This window comes from Eleutherodactylus coqui, chromosome 11 (genome assembly GCF_035609145.1).
Source record: "Eleutherodactylus coqui strain aEleCoq1 chromosome 11, aEleCoq1.hap1, whole genome shotgun sequence".
In the NCBI taxonomy this organism is placed as follows: Eukaryota; Metazoa; Chordata; class Amphibia; order Anura; family Eleutherodactylidae; genus Eleutherodactylus; species Eleutherodactylus coqui.
In genome coordinates this window covers 37569841-37589788 of record NC_089847.1, presented here as the reverse complement: position 1 = coordinate 37589788, position 19948 = coordinate 37569841, and the positions used below count along the sequence as shown (strand labels likewise).

At 49.7% G+C, this 19948-nt stretch overlaps 1 protein-coding gene across 1 annotated transcript in view; it reads right to left on the bottom strand.

Moving 5' to 3' along the window:
• LOC136582683 (inactive hydroxysteroid dehydrogenase-like protein 1) overlaps positions 1 to 15647 on the bottom strand; it is a 259205-nt gene extending 243558 nt beyond the window's left edge. Inside the window, exon 1 of the mRNA XM_066583868.1 lies at positions 15566 to 15647. The gene's annotated coding sequence lies outside the window, so the exon portion shown is untranslated. The remainder of the gene's footprint in view (positions 1 to 15565) is intronic.
• Positions 15648 to 19948: the final 4301 nt, after the last annotated feature.

Below are 19948 nucleotides of genomic sequence, written 5' to 3'. Positions count from 1 at the left end.
CCGGGCCAGATGCCATTCTATGACTCTCACGAGCCAACGGTTTCCTACCGTCGGTGTTATGTTAACCCCCGATACACTGCCCCGCAAGCTGAATACACTGATTACACCTATCCACAACCCCAGCCCCCGCGCAGGAGCTCCAAGAGGCAGGGCCAGGGGGCAAGGCAGAGGCAGAAGGCGCGAGCCAGGCAGGAGAGGCAGGAGCGGTTAGAGCGGCAGCGAGCGCAGCAGTCAGGCTTGGCATGCGGCGGCAGGGGGAGGGGCCGCGAGTCAAGTACCAGCAGCGGGCTAGAGGAACCGCAGCGATTGGTGGAACAGCCTCGGCAGTCGGACCCGCAGTTATCCCTCTATCGCGAGGACCGGGAACGTCAACGGTGGCGAGACCACGATCACAGTCGCTCAAGGCGGGAACAGCCTGGCTCGTCGCAACCACAAAGCGGAGGAAGGGCACTGTATACGGCAGTGCATCAGCCCGGATATGAATCGGTCAGGAGCCGCGGGAGCGGTACAGCGGGGACAGCACCCTTGGCAACGCCGGAGGTCGGTCCAGCTGGTGAGTCCGAAATTTATGATTTGATAAAATGTGTTATGGATCCCGCAGCGGGTGCGGAGAGGAGTGATGTGGTCGAGTTGTTGCGGTCGCTGCTGAGCCGGATGGAACAAAAAAGAGGGCTTTTAGTGTCCTGCGCTCCAGGGGGTTCAGGCCCGCCTGTGGGTAGCACCGGTGGTAGCTCAGCAGCGGGTTCGGAAATAGACCCGTCAGCGGGTTTACAGTTTGGAGATTCAATGTATTGTGGTGTCGCCCCACTGGGGGAGGGTTTGACGGATGAGTTGTTGGAAAAGATTAGGAATGGTTTGTATATAGATATATGGTCCTTGCTTTCGGCGGACCACGTAATGGTCGATAAGGAGCGTGGTTCAGAGCGCGGTTCTGACAAAAAGCCTAAAATTGCGAAGACCTTCGGTAACTGGTTGCAGGCGTATATGGTGATGGTACACGTTACGTGCCAGCACCAGCCCGCAAAAGGTCCGGAGATGATGGTGTACTTAAACACCATCTATAGCGCTTATCGGCTGCACGGGGGTGCGGCCTGGTGGCGCTATGACGAGGACTTTAGGCGTCGTATTTCGGGAAAGAGTCACATCAGTTGGGCCTCTAAGGCCACTGATGTGTGGATACAACTAATTTTAGCACAGCGTCCGGTTAAGGCGTCCTTTCCAGGGGCAGCCGCGGGGGGCACATCCCAGCAGCCCGCGGCCTCCTCTAGACCAAATGGCTCTTGTTGGCTATACAACGAGGGCCACTGCAGGTTTTACGCCACCTGCAAGTTTAGACACGAATGCTCGGTTTGCGGGGGGCAGCACGCGGCTGTGCGCTGCTTCCGCAAGCAAAGAGCAACGCCCGCGGTGGGTGGCGCCGGCGGCCATGCGAACGCCGGTGAGAAGCCGCTTCCTGGATCCGTGGTTAGACAGATACCACAGGAAACAGGAAGCAAAAATCCTTAGAGCGGGATTTTTGGAGGGCTTTAGAATACCTTTTTATGAGCAGCAGATGACGACGCTATGCCCTAACTTAAAGTCGGCAAGAGACGACATTGAGTTAGTGACAGAGAAGGTGATGAAGGAAGTGCAGCTGAGCCGTATGGCTGGGCCCTTTGATGTTCCTCCATTCGAAAATTTACGGGTATCCCCGTTGGGCCTCGTGCCTAAGAAGGAACCCGGAAAGTTTCGGCTCATCCATCATTTATCGTTCCCAAGCGGGGGATCGGTAAATGACGGTATTTCGAAGGCAGAGGCAGCCGTGGCTTACACGTCGTTCGACTGCGCGGTACGTTTAGTGAGGTCAGCGGGCAGGTTTGCCCAGCTGGCAAAAACCGACATAGAATCGGCTTTCCGGCTGCTGCCGGTTCACCCGGACTGTTTTCATTTGCTAGGTTGTAGGATCGAAGACAGGTTTTTCGTGGACATGTGTTTGCCGATGGGATGCTCCATTTCATGTTATTTTTTTGAATTGTTTAGTTCATTCTTGGAATGGATGGTACGTTATGAAACGGGCATCTCATCGGTGATACATTACCTGGACGATTTTTTGTTCGTCGGTTCAGAGACATCGGGCGATTGCGGTTTCCTATTGGCTAATTTTCAAAGGCTGATGCGTTTAGCGGGGGTCCCGCTGTCGGCAGAAAAAACGGCGGGTCCGGTCACGTGCCTGACCTTCTTAGGCATCGAGATCGATTCGGAAAACATGGTTTTTCGGCTACCGGCGGAAAAAGTCGCAAAGCTGCGCCAAGCGGTGGGGGACGTGGCCCACTGCAAGAAAGCGACACTGCGCCAGATGCAGAGTCTCTTGGGCTTATTGAACTTCGCGTGCAAGGTTATTCCGATGGGGCGGGTTTTTTCCAGGAGATTGTCCTTGGCGACGGTGGGAGTTCGCGAGCCGCATCATTTCATACGGGTGACAGCAGGAATGAGGACAGACCTGCACATATGGAGGGTTTTCCTCCAGTCCTTCAACGGGCAGGTGGTATGCCCCAAGGAGGATGTGGAAGGCCCGGCGATCAGTTTGTTCGCCGATGCGGCGGGATCGGGCGGTTTCGGCGTAATTTTTACCACCCATTGGTGCAGGGAACCCTGGCCGATGCTATGGAAAGAGAGAGGTTGGACAAAAAATATCACGTTGCTGGAATTCTTTCCGGTGGTGGTGGCCATCGAGGTATGGGAACCAGAATTACGGGACCGGAAGATTTGCTTTTGGTCCGACAATGCGGCTGTGGTGCAAACCATAAACAAGCAAACTTCGGCGTCCCCGCCGGTGTTGTCATTGTTGAGACACGTGGTATTGCGGTGTTTGCAAAGTAACATTTATTTGCGTGCAAAACACGTCCCGGGTTGTGACAACGGAGCGGCTGATGCACTCTCTCGTTCACAGATGGACCGGTTCAGGGAGCGGCACCCAGAGGCGGATGCCGAAGGGGTACGGTGCCCGCCTTCCTTGTGGAACCTGGCCGAGGAGAGCTGCTGAGGCTGGTGGAATCATCGGTGTCTGGGTCAACGTGGAAAAGCTATAATGCGGTTTGGGCAGCGTGGTTGAGTGTGGTAGGAGGAACAGTAGGAGGAGGTGCTAGAGCAAGGGCGGCAACGTTGGACTTGTTGGCGAGAGTGCGGGATAATGGGTCGTCCGTGTATGTGGCCAAAAAACAGCTGGCAGGGGTGGCCTTCCTATTGAAGTTACACGGGGTGGCAGACGTGACAAAGGAATTTGTGTTCCAGCAGATTATCCGAGGTTGGAAAAAGGAGAAGGCGGGCGCGGATACACGGCGACCCATTACGGAAAAATTGCTATTTAAGTTGCTGCAGGCGTTGGAGAAAGTGTGCTCGGATGCATTTGAAGTTTTGTTATTTAGATCAGCCTTTTCGCTCGCTTTTTTCGCGGCGCTGCGCATCGGCGAGCTGGTCCCAGCGAGCAAAGCAAAACCAGGTGGCTTGGGGCAAAGGGACGTGATTGCCACGGAGTCAACGGTCAAAGTTTGCGTCAGAAAGTCTAAAACGGATTTGTACGGTAGAGGCGACTGGCTGACCATTAGCAGTTTGCAGGATAGATGGTGTCCGGTGGGCATATTGAGGCGTTTTATCACAAAGCGCCCGGCGGTAGGCAATTTTTTAGCCCATGCATCGGGGGCACCGCTTACCCGTTTTCAGTTTGCGGCGGTGTTGCGTTCGGCGCTGAGGGAGTTGGGACTAAATCCGATGGAATTTGGAACCCACTCGTTCAGGATCGGGGCCGCTACGACTGCGGAAGCGCACGGCATGTCAGAAGATGGTTTAAAAAAGTTAGGAAGATGGAAATCGCAGGCCTATAAGTCATATGTTAGACCAGATCGGGTGATTGAAGGAGGTGATGATTGAGAGGCAGTTCAACGGCGTGGATTTTTCGTCGGTCATATGGCATTGTAGTTATATGTTTTAAGATATTTTGGGTTTTTTTGTTTTGCTATATCACCTCTTTATTGCAGCGCACGAGCCATGGCATGTGTGGATCATTGGACACTCGTTCATATATTGGGCGGAGAAGAGAGCGGCAACACGACCCATGGGCAGGAACTTGGGTCTGAGCGGAGCGCTGGTAAATTGGGTGGGAGTGCGGGGGCTGCTTTGGCCCCGTTTGCTACAATTGGTGCTAAGGATTAGCAAGTGGACCCCCCGGAAGGTTATACTGGTCGTTCATGCCGGGGGGAACGACTTAGGATGCACTAAGATGAATGACTTGTTGGTACTCATGAAGCAGGATTTGCTTCGTTTCCGGGACTGTTTTAATGATTGCACCCTGGTCTGGTCGGACATAGTGGCTCGGAGAGTTTGGAGAGGGGCCAGGAACACGGACGCCATCGAACGTGTAAGGAAGGTAATAAACCTGCGCATGTCTCGTTTTGTGCAATCGCTGGGTGGAGTGGCAGTCCGCCACTGGGAGCTGGAGGACAAGGAAAAAGGGGCCCTGAGGATGGACGGCGTGCACCTCAATGAGGTGGGTTTGGACACCTTTTTGTCCGGACTGCAGGACGGAGTGGAGATGGCACTGGAGAGGGTTGGCGGGGGGGGGGGGCGGTATGCGCCATAGGCGTACGGCGCATGCCGCGTGGCCGGGAGCTTCCCATGCGGGCTACGGCGCAATAGGAAGGTTTACAGGCCCATGTATAGGGGCTTACGAACGTCCTCTGGGCCGTTACAGTTTTGACAAGAGTTTAGTTAGGCATGGGAGGTTTAGAGTTAAAAAAGTTAGTAAAGTTAAAATTAAATAGTAAAGTTAATATATATGTTGGTATTATTTAATAAAGCTGTGGCCAACCCACATTTTTTCAGCAAGAAGTTGTGTTTGTATGTTTTTTGGTTACAGGTCAAGCGAACTATAGGTAAGTTAAAAGTGCCCCCAGTCTTGTATGCCGCAAAGTGTTTAGCGAGGCGGCGTGGGACTGGGGGCGGGGCGTGAAGGTGAGGGAGATTTGAGAATAGTGAGGTTTTAGAGGGAAGGGGAGGAGCTACAGACAGGAAGAGACGAGAGCGGGGAGCGGGAAAGCAGTAGGGTGTTAGACAGCGAGAGAGAAGGAGCGCTAGAGGACAACGCCCACCCGCCCGCCCAGGGGAGGGTAGAAAGGGGGGTTGTTTTTGTAGGGAAGTAGGAGTAGGTAGGAAGTTGTCACAGCAGGAGGTAAGGCCGGGAGCTTCCCATGCGGGCTACGACGCAATAGGAAGGTTTACAGGCCCATGTATAGGGGCTTACGAACGTCCTCTGGGCCGTTACAGTTTTGACAAGAGTTTAGTTAGGCATGGGAGGTTTAGAGTTAAAAAAGTTAGTAAAGTTAAAATTAAATAGTAAAGTTAATATATATGTTGGTATTATTTAATAAAGCTGTGGCCAACCCACGTTTTTTCAGCAAGAAGTTGTGTTTGTATGTTTTTTGGTTACAGGTCAAGCGAACTATAGGTAAGTTAAAAGTGCCCCCAGTCTTTCTCCTCTGCACTGTTCTTTGTGGGTAGAGTCATTTCTTGCTGTACCTCTTTCTACTCTGCTTGTTCTTTGTGGGTAAAGTCATTTCTTGCTGTACCTCTTTCTCCTCTGCTCTGTCCTTTGTGGGTAAAGTCATTTCTTGCTGTACCTCTCCTCTGCTCTGTTTTTTGTGGGTAGAGTCATTTTTTGCTGTACCTCTTTCTCCTTCTGCTCAAGAACCTGGTACTGGTTCCTGAGCGGTATGTGCTGGCTGACTCCTGATTATCCTGCTTCTTTGGGTCATATGCTTCTATTCCTCTGCTTTTGCAGGTACACTGGACATTTCTTTTCTTTAAACATTGTGAAGACTTTCTTCTACTTTGTCAAGGAAATTCTCACTTTCCTAAATGATCTTCAATTTAGCTATTTTCTCCTGAAGACTATGCACCTTTTCCTCCAGTAGAGACACAAGCTTGCATTTCTGGCAGGTGAAATTTGTATTTTCCTCTGGTAGGTCTGTAAGCATATAGCATGCGTTGCAGGTCACCGTATGGCTCCTCTCCTTTTCCATGTTGTCAAGTGATGTGCACTTTCAAACTTCTAAAAGTCAAGAATTGTAGTGAAGGTACTACTGATAGTGAAGATACTATTAAGCGTACAGCTTCGCCCACCCAGAATGCACAGGGAATATGTAAATGAACTTCCTGCAGCTCCAATTTCTGGTCTGGCGATGTCCTCCGAGCAGCTAGACCCAAGTAATCCCGACAATCTTCCCGCCTACAGTGATTCTTTGCTCTTCCCAGAATGCACAGGGAATATGCAAATGAACTTCCTGGAGCTCCAATCTCTGGTCTGACAATGTCCTCCCAGCAGCTAGACCCAGCTAATCCCAACAATCTTCTCGCTTGCAATGTTTCTTTGCTCTTCCCAGAATGTGTGGGGAATATGCAAATTAACTCCCTCCAGCTGCAATCTCTGGTTTGCCGATGTCCTCCAAGCAGCTAGACTTGGCTAATCCCGACAATCTTCCCACTTGCAGTGATTCTTTGCTCTTACCAGAATGCACCGGGAATATGTAAATTAACTTCCTGCAGCTCCAATCTCTGTTATAAATTTAAATTGAATGACAGCCGATTGGCCGAGCACTGTGACCAATCACAGACAGCAATCACAGACAGTGCATAATTCAATGAATGGCTGAGCTCTGCCTGTGATTCGCTGAGCGCTCAGACAATCAGACACAGCCCTTTCAGCAGGCGGGGATTTTCAATCCCCACCTGCTGAAAGAACTACAGAGCAGTGCAGGGGGACCAAGCGGCTAGACGTGCCTGAGCCCTGACAGTGGCGGAGAGGTGAGTATATATTTTTAAAATCTTTTTACACATGCTAGGGATAATTTTCAGGGAAGGACTTATATTGTAAAGCCCTTCTCTGAAAATTCCTACAGTTCTTGTCATTATCCCATTGCTTTCAATGGGGCTGCAGAAGCGCCAGCCCCATTGAAAGCAATGGGAGAACATCGCACTCCTGTGCCACAGCTGTGACAGCTGTGGCAGGGAACTCTTCATTCCCGCGAGGAGTCCCCTTGTGACTGAACACTGGAGAACAAGGGACTCCCCACGGAGATGAAGAAATTCTCTGCCAAAAGCCTTCACAGCTGTAGCACAGGAGCGCAATGTTCTTTGTATATTTTCAATGGGGTCGGTGCCGCTACTGCTGGCCACATTGACCACAGCAGGGGATAGCAGGCACCGCACTTTATGTGCGAATTTTGGTAGCACACAAGTGCAAATTTTACAACGTGATGCCCGCTTTGGTCACGCAGATTTTTAATGCATGCATTTAGCGTTTGTTTCACGCAACTAAAGCGCAACAAAAAAACGCCCATCTGACTGAGCCCTAGGAGCAGATGCTAAAATTTATCTAGACTGAATACTAGGGGTTCCCACTTATATTAATGGGCTGTCTTTGTAAACAGGGAACGTGCTGGGTTCTCTCAAATTTAAAAAAAAAATGAATATTATTTGAACATCTTTAATACATTCTGCATATTAAATGGGCTATAGAACAAATATACAGAGGAAGTCTACACACAAATTGGTGATTGGTACATTTTTTTGTACTTAACAACAGCATGAGAGGATAAAAGGACAACAAGAAGGAGAAAAAGGACAAAAAAAATATTCATTTAGGCTGCATTCACACGAACGTATATCAGCTTGGTTTTCACGCCGAGCCAATATACATCATCCTCATCTGCGGGGGGGGGGGGGGATGGAAAAGCTAGGAGCAGAAACTGAGCTCCCGCCCCCTCTCTGCCTCCTCTTCGCCCCTCTGCACTATTTGCAATGAAAGGAGGCAGGGCGGGGGCGGGGCTAAGTTCTGAGAATTAGCCCCACCCCCGTTCCACCTCTCCCTATTGCAAATAGTTCAGAGGGGCGGAGAGGAGGCTGAGAGGGGGCGGGAGCTCAGTTCCTACTCCTGGCTCTTCCATCCTACCCCCCCTGCAGATGAGGACGACCTATATCGGCTCGGCGTGAAAACCGAGCCGATATACGTTCGTGGGAATGCACCCTTAAACTGGGTTGGTTATGTATATAATTGCAAGATGAAGACTTTGGGTATTATGACTTCGCTTTATAATAACAAATATTCAATTCTGTGGGAGGGAATCCTTCCCGTACCTGGCAATCCAGAGAAATGTATGAATTACAGGAATATTTTAATTATTCTGAAGCATTTAACTAGAGAAGAGCGAGCACCAAAATGCTCGGGTGCTCGTTACTCGGGACGAAATTTTCGCGATGCTCGAGGGTTCGTTTCGAGTAACGAACCCCATTGAAGTCAAGGTTTCCATTTGTGAAAATCTGGGCAATTCAAGAAACTGATGGGAACGACACAGCAACGGATAGGGCAGGCGAGGGGCTACATGTTGGGCTGCATCTCAAGTTCCAAGGTCCCACTATTAAGCCACAATAGCGGCAAGAGTGCCCCCCCCCCCTCCCAACAACTTTTACTTCTGAAAAGCCCTCATTAGCAATGCATACCTTAGCTAAGCACCACACTACCTCCAACAAAACACAATCACTGCCTGCATGACACTCCGCTGCCACTTCTCCTGGGTTACATGCTGCCCCCCCCCCCCTCCCGCACGACTCAGTGTCCACAGCACACACCAAAGTGTCCCTGCGCAGCCTTCAGCTGCACTCATGCCACACGCTGGCCTCATAGCCACACTACCCTCATGTCTATTTATAAGTGCGTCTGCCATGAGGAGGAACCGCAGGCACACACTGCAGAGGGTTGGCACGGCTAGGCAGCGACCCTCTTTAACAGGGGCGGGGCGATAGCCCACAATGCTGTACAGAAGCAATGAGAAATATAATCCTGTGCCACCGCCATCAGGAGCTGCACACGTGGGCATAGCAATGGGGAACCTATGTCAAGGTGTCTGCATGCCCCAGTCAGACCGCGTTTTTTTATATATAGTCACAGGCAGGTACAACTCTACAATGGGAATTCCGTGTGCACCCACAGCATGGGTGGCTCCCTGGAACCCACCGGCTGTACATAAATGTATCCCATTGCAATGCCCATCACAGCTGAAGTAACGTCCGATTAAATGCAGGTGGACTTCGGCCCACACTGCATGCCCCAGTCAGACTGCGGTTCTTTAGAAGTGGACACATGCAGTTACAACTCCGTGTGGACCGACAGCATGGATGGGTGCCAGGAAGCCACCGGCGGTACATAAATATATCCCATTGCATAGCCCATCACAGCTGAGGTAATGTCATGTTTAATGCAGGTAGGCTTCGGCCCACACTGCATGCCCCAGTCAGACTGGGGTTCTTTAGAAGTGGACACATGCAGTTACAACTCCGTGTGGACTGACAGCATGGGTGGCTCCCTGGAACCCACCGGCTGTACATAAATGTATCCCATTGCAGTGCCCATCACAGCTGAGGTAACATCAGCTGTAATGCAGGTGGGCAAAAAATTAATTGGATTACACTGTAGGCGAGGGCCCCAAAAAATTGGTGTACCAACAGTACTAATGTACGTCAGAAAAATTGCCCATGCCCAACCAAGAGGGCAGGTGAAACCCATTAATCGCTTTGGTTAATGTGGCTTAATTTGTAACTAGGCCTGGAGGCAGCCCAGTTAAAATAAAAATTGGTTCAGGTGAAAGTTTCAACGCTTTAATGAGCATTGAAACGTATAAAAATTGTTTACAAAAATTATATGACTGAGCCTTGTGGGCCTAAGAAAAATTGCCCGTTCGGCGTGATTACGTCAGGTTTCAGGAGGAGGAGGATGAATATTATACACAGATTGATGAAGCTAAAAGGTCCACGTTTTTGATGGTGATAGAGAACAATGTTTCCATCCGCGGGTGCAGCCTACGTATTGTTTAGGTATTGCTGCTGTCCGCTGGTGGAGAAGAGAAGTCTGGGGAAATCCAGGCTTTGTTCATCTTGATGAGTGTAAGCCTGTCGGCACTGTCGGTTGACAGGCGGGTACGCTTAACTGTGATGATTCCCCCAGCCGCACTAAACACCCTCTCTGACAAGGCGCTAGCCGCAGGACAAGCAAGCACCTCCAGGGCATACAGCAGATGTCCAGCAGGACCTGGCAGATGTCTGCCAACCAGGCCCACTCTTCTGAAAGGAATTGAGGAGGCTGACTCCCACTGCGCCGCCAATGTTGGAGTTGGTATTCCACTATAGCTCTACGCTGCTCATAGAGCCTGGCCAACATGTGGAGCATAGAGTTCCACCGTGTGGGCACGTCGCACAGCAGTCGGTGTACTGGCAGATGAAACCGATGTTGCAGGGTGCGCAGGGTGGCAGCGTCCGTGTGGGACTTGCGGAAATGTGCGCAGAGCTGGCGCACCTTTCCGAGCAGGTCTGACAAGCGTGGGTAGCTTTTCAGAAAGCGCTGAACCACCAAATTAAAGACGTGGGCCGGGCATTGCACGTGCGTGAGGCTGCCGAGCTGCAGAGCCGCCACCAGGTTACGGCCATTGTCACACACGACCATGCCCGGTTGGAGGCTCAGCGGCGCAAGCCAGCAATCGGTCTGCTCTGTCAGACCCTGCAGCAGTTCGTGGGCCGTGTGCCTCTTCTCTCCTAAGCTGAGTAGTTTCAGCACGGCCTGCTGGCGCTTGCCCACCGCTGTGCTGCCACCCCGCGCGACACCGACTGGTGGCGACGTGCTGCTGACACATCTTGATTGCGAGACAGAGGTTGCATAGGAGGAGGAGGATGGTTTAGTGGAGGAAGCAGACACCACCGCAGATACCACCACCGAGCTGGGGCCCGCAATTCTGGGGGTGGGTAGGACGTGAGCGGTCCCAGGCTCTTACTCTGTCCCAGCCTCCACTAAATTCACCCAACGTGCCATCAGGGAGATATAGTGGCCCTGCCCGCCTGTCCTTGTCCACGTGTCCGTTGTTAAGTGGACCTTGGTAGTAACCGCGTTGATGAGGGTGCGTACAATGTTGCGGGAGACGTGGTCGTGCAGGGCTGGGACGGCACATCGGGAAAAGTAGTGGCGACTGGGAACTGAGTAGCGCGGGGCCACGGCCGCCATCATACCTTTGAAAGCCTCCGTTTCCACAACCCTATACGGCAGCATCTCCAGGCTGATAAATTTGGCTATGTGCACGTTTAACGCTTGAGCGTGCGGGTGCGTGGCGGCGTACTTGCGCTTGCGCTCCAACACTTGCGCTAGCGACGGCTGGACGGTGCGCTGAGAGACATTGGTGGATGGGGCCGAGGACAGCGGAGGTGAGGGTGTGGGTGCAGGCCAGGAGACGGTAGTGCCTGTGTCCTCAGAGGGGGGTTGGATCTCAGTGGCAGGTTGGGGCACAGGGGGAGAGGCAGCGGTGCAAACCGGAGGTGGTGAACGGCCTTTGTCCCACCTTGTGGGGTGCTTGGCCATCATATGTCTGCGCATGCTGGTGGTGGTGAGGCTGGTGGTGGTGGCTCCACGGCTGATCTTGGCGCGACAAAGGTTGCACACCACTGTTCGTCGGTCGTCTGCACTCTCAGTGAAAAACTGCCAGACCTTTGAGCACCTCGGCCTCTGCAGGGTGGCATGGCGCGAGGGGGCGCTTTGGGAAACAGTTGGTGGATTATTCGGTCTGGCCCTGCCTCTACCCCTGGCCACTGCCTCTTCCAACCTGCCCTGCTGCTGTACTTGCCTTCCCCTCTGAAGACCTGTCCTCAGTAGGCGTAGCAAACCAGGTGGGGTCAGTCACCTCATCATCCTGCTGCTCTTCCTCCGAATCCTCTGTGCGCTCCTCCCTCGGACTTACTCCAATTACTACTACCTGAGTCATAGACAACTGTGTCTCATCGTCATCGTCCTCCTCACCCACTGAAAGCTCTTGAGACAGTTGCCGGAAGTCCCCAGCCTCATTCCCCGGACCCCGGAAACTTTCCAAAGGTTGGGCATCGGTCACGACAAACTCCTCCAGTGGGAGAGGATTCGGAACCATTGCTGCCCATTCTGGGCAGGGGCCCGAGAACAGTTCCTGGGAGTCTGCCCGCTCCTCAGAATGTGTCATTGTAATAGAGTGAGGAGGCTGGGAGGAAGGAAGAGCAGCAGCCAGAGGATTCTGAGTTGCAGCAGTGGACGGCGCAGAATTCTGGCTGGTCGATAGATTGCTGGATGCACTTTCTGCCATCCACGACAGGACCTGCTCACACTGCTCATTTTCTAATAAAGGTCTACCGCGTGGACCCATTAATTGTGAGATGAATGTGGGGACGCCAGAAACGTGCCTCTCTCCTAATCCCGCAGCAATCGGCTGCGATACACCTGGATCAGGAGTTCGGCCTGTGCCCACACCCTGACTTGGGCCTCCGCGTCCTCGCCCGCGTCCACGTCCTCTAGGCCTACCCCTACCCCTCAGCATGCTGTATTACCAGTAGTGCAGAAACAGAACGCTGTAATTAAATGTGCCGCTTATTGGCCTGTGGTTGGAGGCTGACTTCCCTTACGGAACGCACAGCAGATCCAGGAAACAATTTTGTGCAAGCCTGCTGTAACGCTTAGCTGCGTATTAATTAGGACTACTACCTCCAGCAGATAGATACTGTAGGCAGCATATAATATTATGTATACTGTTTCCCTCTGGCGGGATGACGGCGCTGATGTAACAGAGACAGCAGATCCAGGAAACAATTTTGCGCAAGCCTGCTGTAACGCTTAGCTGCGTATTAATTAGGACTACTACCCCCAGCAGATAGATACTGTAGACAGCGTATAATAGTATGTATACTGTTTCCCTCTGGCGGGATGACGGCGCTGATGTAACAGAGACAGCAGATCCAGGAAACAATTTTCGCCAGCCTGCTGTAATGCTTAGCTGCGTATTAATTAGGAACTATAGGTGGCATGCTTCTTTATAGATCATACAGTTCCATTTCAGGAACTGTATGAATGGTAAACCTATCAAATGATCTAAAAGTATACACCAATATTGACACCTGGAATACGATTGCAGAACCAGTTTGGTTACATAGCAGGCCTAAGGCTCATTCACATAACCATTTGCATAAAACAGCCTGTGTGAGCTGGCCATCACTACATATAGCAGTGAGTGCACTGCGCATAACACCATATCTCACACATGCAGTCATGCGCAGTGTAACTTTTTTTTTTTTTTTTTAATTACCCGCTCTGTCACATAGCGCAGTTGTGCAAGTATCGTCAGCCATACGCAATTTGTTTGCTATGTTCAGCATTGTATACGCTACTCACAGAAAAGCATAGGGCTCACGGTTGCACGATATGCTGTGAAATACAGCAAACTGCAGTCTTTTTCACGCTCGTATCTACACAGTGTTCACAAGGTAACGCGAACAGATCATTGAAAGTCCATGTACTTTCATTGAGTCTATTCACCATGTGTCATGTGGCCGTCCATGGTGTGCATAATATGCGATGAAATCACGGTCATGTGAATGTGCCCTAACGAAAACAGATCACTAGTATAGGAGAAAATCATGTAAAAGGTCATGCAGCAGCGGGGCGAGGCAAAGGGAAGGAAAGCTCTTATATTGCGGAGTGACTGGTACCCAACTTTCCAAGACTCTGCATGTCATCCGGACAAGCTTCCATCACCTACCACCAGATCTCTACAGCAATCCGCCTGGCCCTGCACTGTAAACCAGTTTGTCCTTCACTGGACAAGAAGGGGAAGGGACGATATCTATTAATGCCGCCTCTGTCCTCAAACACTCTGCAGTATTGCAAGCTGGCAGTCATTAGACTACAGGCTGATTTGTACCCAGATTCCTCAGGCTTCGGCACAAATGCGAAGAGAAAGCTCAAATCACCCACTTGATCCGTTCTAACGCACTCCAGAGCGCTACAATATGCATACAGCTGCCAACACCAATTTCGTAGCAGTAAATTGGAACCCAATTTATGATTTATTGATAATCTTTAGAGAATATGGTTTCGTGCTCACACTAATTTAAAGTTTAATTCTCAAAGAAAAGAGCAGCGCTTCTTCACAGAAATACAAAAATGATGTTACAAGATAATCAGCGAGAGATTTACATACGATATTACAGACCGTAAAGTAATAGAGATTAACCCTTTCCAATCCACTGTCTGATGTCTAAGGACATTCTGATTGAACTGTACAGCTCAGACGCCAGAAGATGTCTGCCAGGGTATTCTTACTGTAGATTACTTACCGCTCTGTTAGGGGCCTCTCCAGCATGTCACATACCGCAGTACTGGCTCTAGCCAGCAGATGGCTTCATTGTATAATAGCAGAAAGAGAAAGCCCCCTAGAAAACCCTGAATCCAAAATTGGATTGCAAAGGGTTAAAATAAGAGTGGTACCATTCTTATGCACGGAGGCTCACGGGTTACTATAGGGCAGTCGTCACGATATAGTGACCTCCAGCACATGTCCGTGTGCGATTTTTAAACTCTCACTGGGGTAACTCCCATGTAGTTCCTTCGAGCCCCCATAGGGGCTGGTTTACCTCGGAACATATAATCCCTGAATTACATCTTTTCTTCATAACTCCGTGTGGGTGTGACCCACCATGAAAATATGGCAATGATGTTTCCGCTAATGATTTTACGTGCGTTTTGAGCCCACACATGAGTTTTTTCGGACCTATCTGGTCCGAGATACGCAATTCTCGGTTCCTGAGCATTGTGCAAATATGGGAGTCCCTGCATCTTATTTGCAGTGATACGACATTGCATAAAATACCCTTGTCAACGGGCTGCAACGTACAGAGCCATCATAATTTCTAAATTACATTTTTCTGTCTTGAAGGCTCATCCTTTTGTTAACTTTGCCTCCAAAAGTTATCAGGTCTGGCTTTTGGCCTTCAGGAAATGGGGGCAGAGAAGATCCCCATCCTTAGCAACTAATAAACAGTTTCTGCTCTGACTTCGGGGGGGGGGGGGTGTAGGACAGGGGGAGAAATGGGACAGGCTCTTTGAAGCCTACTGCTCAGATCTTCCTACAGCACTCAGCTTTCCTATATGCAGAAGGGCATCTAACCCTTCTCTCTACAAAATGACTGACAGACTACAACCTCCACATCACAATACATATCTATTAATCTCATATCTTTATCAATCTGTCATCTTATCTAGTAAGGGTAAATACAAGGGGGAAGGAGGTCACTCCACTTTCCTAATGTCCTGCACATCAGCTGATTGATGCTGGACAGCTGCGGGGAACACTATACTACAGAGTGCAGCTTATTTCCAACCTTAGCAGTGGATCCAGAGAGTTAGATGTATAATAGTGCAAGTTAGTGTAGTACTAAAAATGTGTTACAGGAAAAGGTAAGTGAACCCTTTGGAATTAAAGGGATTTCTGCATTGATTACTAAAATGTAGTCTAATTGTTATCTAAGTCACAATTATAGACAAACACAATCTAAGTGAACTAATAACACACTGTCCATGGAAAGGCTCATCAGAATGTATAACAAAGAACCTTATACCAGCTTTGCTACAAGGGTTTATTATATGGAGCCGATAGTGTCTCTACCACTTTCTTGTTTTCCATATGATTCCTACCTGACTCACCTGGAGGTCAGTTGTGGTTCTGGAAGGCTGGAAATGGGACAAATTATACCAGCTGATGGACTCAGTTCTGTGTAGAGGGAAATTCCTCTAGAAAAAAAAAAAAAAAAGCTGGAATAAGGCTGTTCTCATTACAGAGGTCCTTTAGAGCAGCCGTTCCCAAACTTTCTTGCCATGGTGGCCTTTTTGAAGCAAATGTCTCTCATTAAGTCCCAAGGTGTGGTCAGGGGAGGGGGTAGAGGCGTGGCTTATCACTACCTGTTTGTAGTTACAAAAAGGACTGGGCCATTAACAAAAAAAAAAAAAGAAAGAAGACAACAGTAGGGCTGCATTCCCACGGACGTATATCGGCTCGGTTTTGAGGCTGGATTCAGACAATCGTATATCGGCTCAGTTTTCACGCCGAGCAGATATACGTCGTCCTCATCTGCAGGGAGGGGGAGGGGGGGAGGGGATGGAAGAGCCAGGAGCAGGAACTGAGCTCCCGCCCCCTCTCTGCCTCCTCTCCGCCCCCTCGCTGCCTCCTCTCCGCCCCTCTGCACTATTTGAAATGGGGAGAGGCGGGGCGGGGGTGGGGCTAATTCTCGAAACGTAGCCCCGCCCCATTCCACCTCCTTTCATTGCAAATAGTGCAGAAGGGCGGAGAGGAGGCAGAGAGGGGGCGGGAGCTCAGTTCCTGCTCCTGGCTCTTCCATCCTCTCCCCCCTGCAGATGAGGACGACGTAACATAGTAACATAGTTCGTAAGACTGAATGAAGACAATGTCCATCTAGTCCAGCCTGTCTAGCCTCCTGTTTTGTTGATCCAGAGGAAGGCAAAAAACCCCAAGGGCAGAAGCCAATAGCCCTTTTGGGGGAAAAATTCCTTCCCGACTCCCCAATGGCAATCAGACTGTTCCCTGGATCAACCCCTAATAGTTCCTACCTGCCTGTATACCCGGATTAACAAATACTCTTAGATTTATAGCCTATAATATCCTTCCTCTCCAGAAAGACATCTAGTCCCCTTTTAAACTCCTCTAAGGATTTTGCCATCACTACGTCCTCAGGCAGAGAGTTCCACAGTCTAGCTGCTCTAACAGTAAAGAATCCCTTTCTATGTTGGTGATGAAACCTGCTTTCCTCTAAACGTAGCGGATGCCCTCTTGTTACCGTTGCAGTCCTGGGTATAAACAGATCCTGGGAGAGATCCTTGTATTGTCCCCTCATGTACTTATACATGGTTATTTGGTCGCCGCTTAACCTTCTTTTTTCTAGAGTAAATAGTCCCAATTTGGATAGCCTCTCTGGGTATTCCAGTCCCGTCATTCCATGTATTAGTTTAGTTGCCCTTCTTTGAACCCCCTCCAATACCGTAGCATCTTTCCTGTGCACCGGTGACCAGAACTGTACGCAGTATTCCATGTGGGGCCTGACAAGTGCCTTATATAATGGAAGGATAATGTTCTCGTCCCTCGCCCTTTTCCCCTTTCAATGCACCCCAAAACTTTATTTGCCTTTGCAGCAGCTGATTGGCATTGGTTACTCCAGTTTAGTCTATAGTCCACTAGTACCCCCAGGTCTTTTTCCATATCACTTTTCCCTAACGGTACCCCATTAAGTGAATATTGGTAACAACCATTCTTGCTGCCCATGTGCATAACCTTACATTTATCAACATTGAACTTCATTTGCCATTTTTCTGCCCAAGCCCCCAGCTTATCTAGGCCTGTTTGTAACCGCACATTGTCCTCCATTGCATTAATTATTTTGTATAATTTTGTGTCATCTGCAAATATTGAAATTTTGCTGTGCAGTCCCTCTATCAGGTCATTGATAAATATATTGAACAGAATGGGGCCCAATACTGAACCTTGTGGCACCCCACTAGTGACTGTGGCCCAATCGGAGTATGAGCCATTTATTACCACCCTCTGCTTTCTATCATTGAGCCAATTTTTAACCCAATTACACACGTTTTCACCCAATCCAAGCTGTCTCATTTTGTATATTAGCCTATTATGTGGCACTGTGTCAAACGCTTTAGAGAAGTCCAGATATACGAGATCCATAGACTCTCCCAGGTCCAGCTTAGAGCTTACTTCATCGTAGAAACTGATCAGATTTGTCTGACATGAGCGACCCTTCATGAATCAATGCTGGTAAGGAGTTATTCCCTTGTTCTCCTTGAGGTGCTCATCGATGGCGTCTCTCAGGAAATTTTTCCCTTTACTGAAGTGAGACTTACCGGCCTGTAGTTGCCAGGCTCGCTTTTGGTCCCCTTTTTATAAATTGGAACCACGTTGGCAATGCGCCAATCCAATGGTACAACACCGGTCTTGATAGTGTCTAGAAATATTATGTATAGCGGCCTAGCTAACTCATCACTTAGTTCCCTTAGTATCCTTGGGTGTATTCCATCTGGGCCTGGCGATTTATCGATTTTAATCTTCTTTAACCTGTTCCGCACTTCCTCCTGCGTTAGGTATGACATATTTTGTGAGGGGTTTATTTTATTCCCCTGTATCGCGTGTGGCATTTCCTTTTCGTTTGTGAATACGCTTGAAAAGAAACTATTTAGTAGATTTGCTTTCCCTCCATCATCTTCAATGATTTCCCCTGCATTATTTGTTAAAGGGCGAGTGCTCTCCCTGCAAATCCTTTTGCTGTTAATATAGTTGAAAAATAGTTTTGGGTTGTTTTTGCTCTCTTTGGCGATCAGTCTTTCCGCCTCCTCCTTAGCAATTTTGATCGTATCTTTGCATATTTTGTTTTTTTTCCTGTACGATTTTAGTGTTTCTTCACTGCCTTCTTGCTTTAGTAGTTTGAACGCTTTCTTTTTTTCATTTATTGAGCCTCTTACCGTCTTGTCGAGCCACATTGGTTTCCTTTTGGTTGAGATTCTTTTATTTTTAAAGGGAATGAACTGTTCACATGAAGTGATTAGGATCCTTTTGAACTTCTCCCATTTGTCCTCCGTACTGGCATTTTTGAGGATGTTGTCCCATTTAATGTTACCGATAGTAGTTCTAAGCTCATCAAATTTTGCTTTACTAAAGTTTAGTTTGTTTGTCGCTCCCTGATAAGGCTTCTTATTGAATGACAGCTGGAAGTTGATTATATTGTGGTCACTGTTCCCCAAGTGCCCCTCAACCTGTACCCCCTTTATTCGGTCCGGTTTGTTAGTTAGTACTAGGTCCAGAATGGCCCTCCCTCTTGTTAGTTCCTGCACCAGTTGGTTCAGGTAATTATCTTTAATTACTCTCAAGAACTTATCACCCTTGTGAGATTTGCAGGTCTCATTTTCCCATATTATATCTGGATAATTAAAGTCCCCCATTATAATTACTTCATTGACACTTCTTCTATCTGCCTTAACGCTTTTCACTTGGAAACGGAGGCGGGGGAAGACAGTATGTCGCTGGACAGTCAGAGCACCCTCATTTCTATATCTCAGCGCGTTGAGGAGGAGGGGGAGGAGCATGAGGAGGAGGGGGAAGAGACAGCTTGGCCCACTGCTGAGGGTACCCATGCTGCTTGCCTGTCATCCTTTCAGCATGTATGGCCGGAGGAGGAGGAGGATCCTGAAAGTGATCTTCCTAGTGAGGACAGCCATGTGTTGCGTACAGGTACCCTGGCACACATGGCTGACTTCATGTTAGGATGCCATTCTCAAGACCCTCGCGTTACACGCATTCTGGCCACTACGGATTACTGGGTGTACACACTGCTCGACCCACGGTATAAGGAGAACCTTTCCACTCTCATACCCGAAGAGGAAAGGGGTTCGAGAGTGATGCTATACCACAGGACCCTGGCGGACAAACTGATGGTAACATTCCCATCCGACAGCGCTAGTGGCAGAAGGTGCAGTTCCGAGGGCCAGGTAGCAGGGGAGGCGCAGAGATCAGGCAGCATGTACAGCGCAAGCAGGGGAACATTCTCCAAGGCCTTTGCCAGCTTTATGGCTCCCCAGCAAGACTGTGTCACCGCTCCCCAGTCAAGGCTGAGTTGGCGGGAGCACTGTAAAAAGGATGGTGAGGTAGTACGTAGCCGATCGCACGACCGTCCTCGGTGACCCCTACAACTACTGGGTGTCGAAGCTGTACACGTGGCCTGAACTCGCGCTGTATGCCCTGGAGGTGCTTGCTTGTCCTGCGGCTAGCGTCTTGTCAGAGAGGGTGTTTAGTGCGGCTGGGGGAATCATCACGGATAAGCGTACCCGCCTGTCAACCGACAGTGCCGACAGGCTTACACTCATCAAGATGAACAAAGCCTGGATTTCCCCAGACTTCTCTTCTCCACCAGCGGACAGCAGCGATACCTAAGCAATACGTAGGCTGCACCCGCGGATGGAAGCATCGTTCTCTATCACCACCATCAAAAACGGGGAGCTTTTTGCTTCATC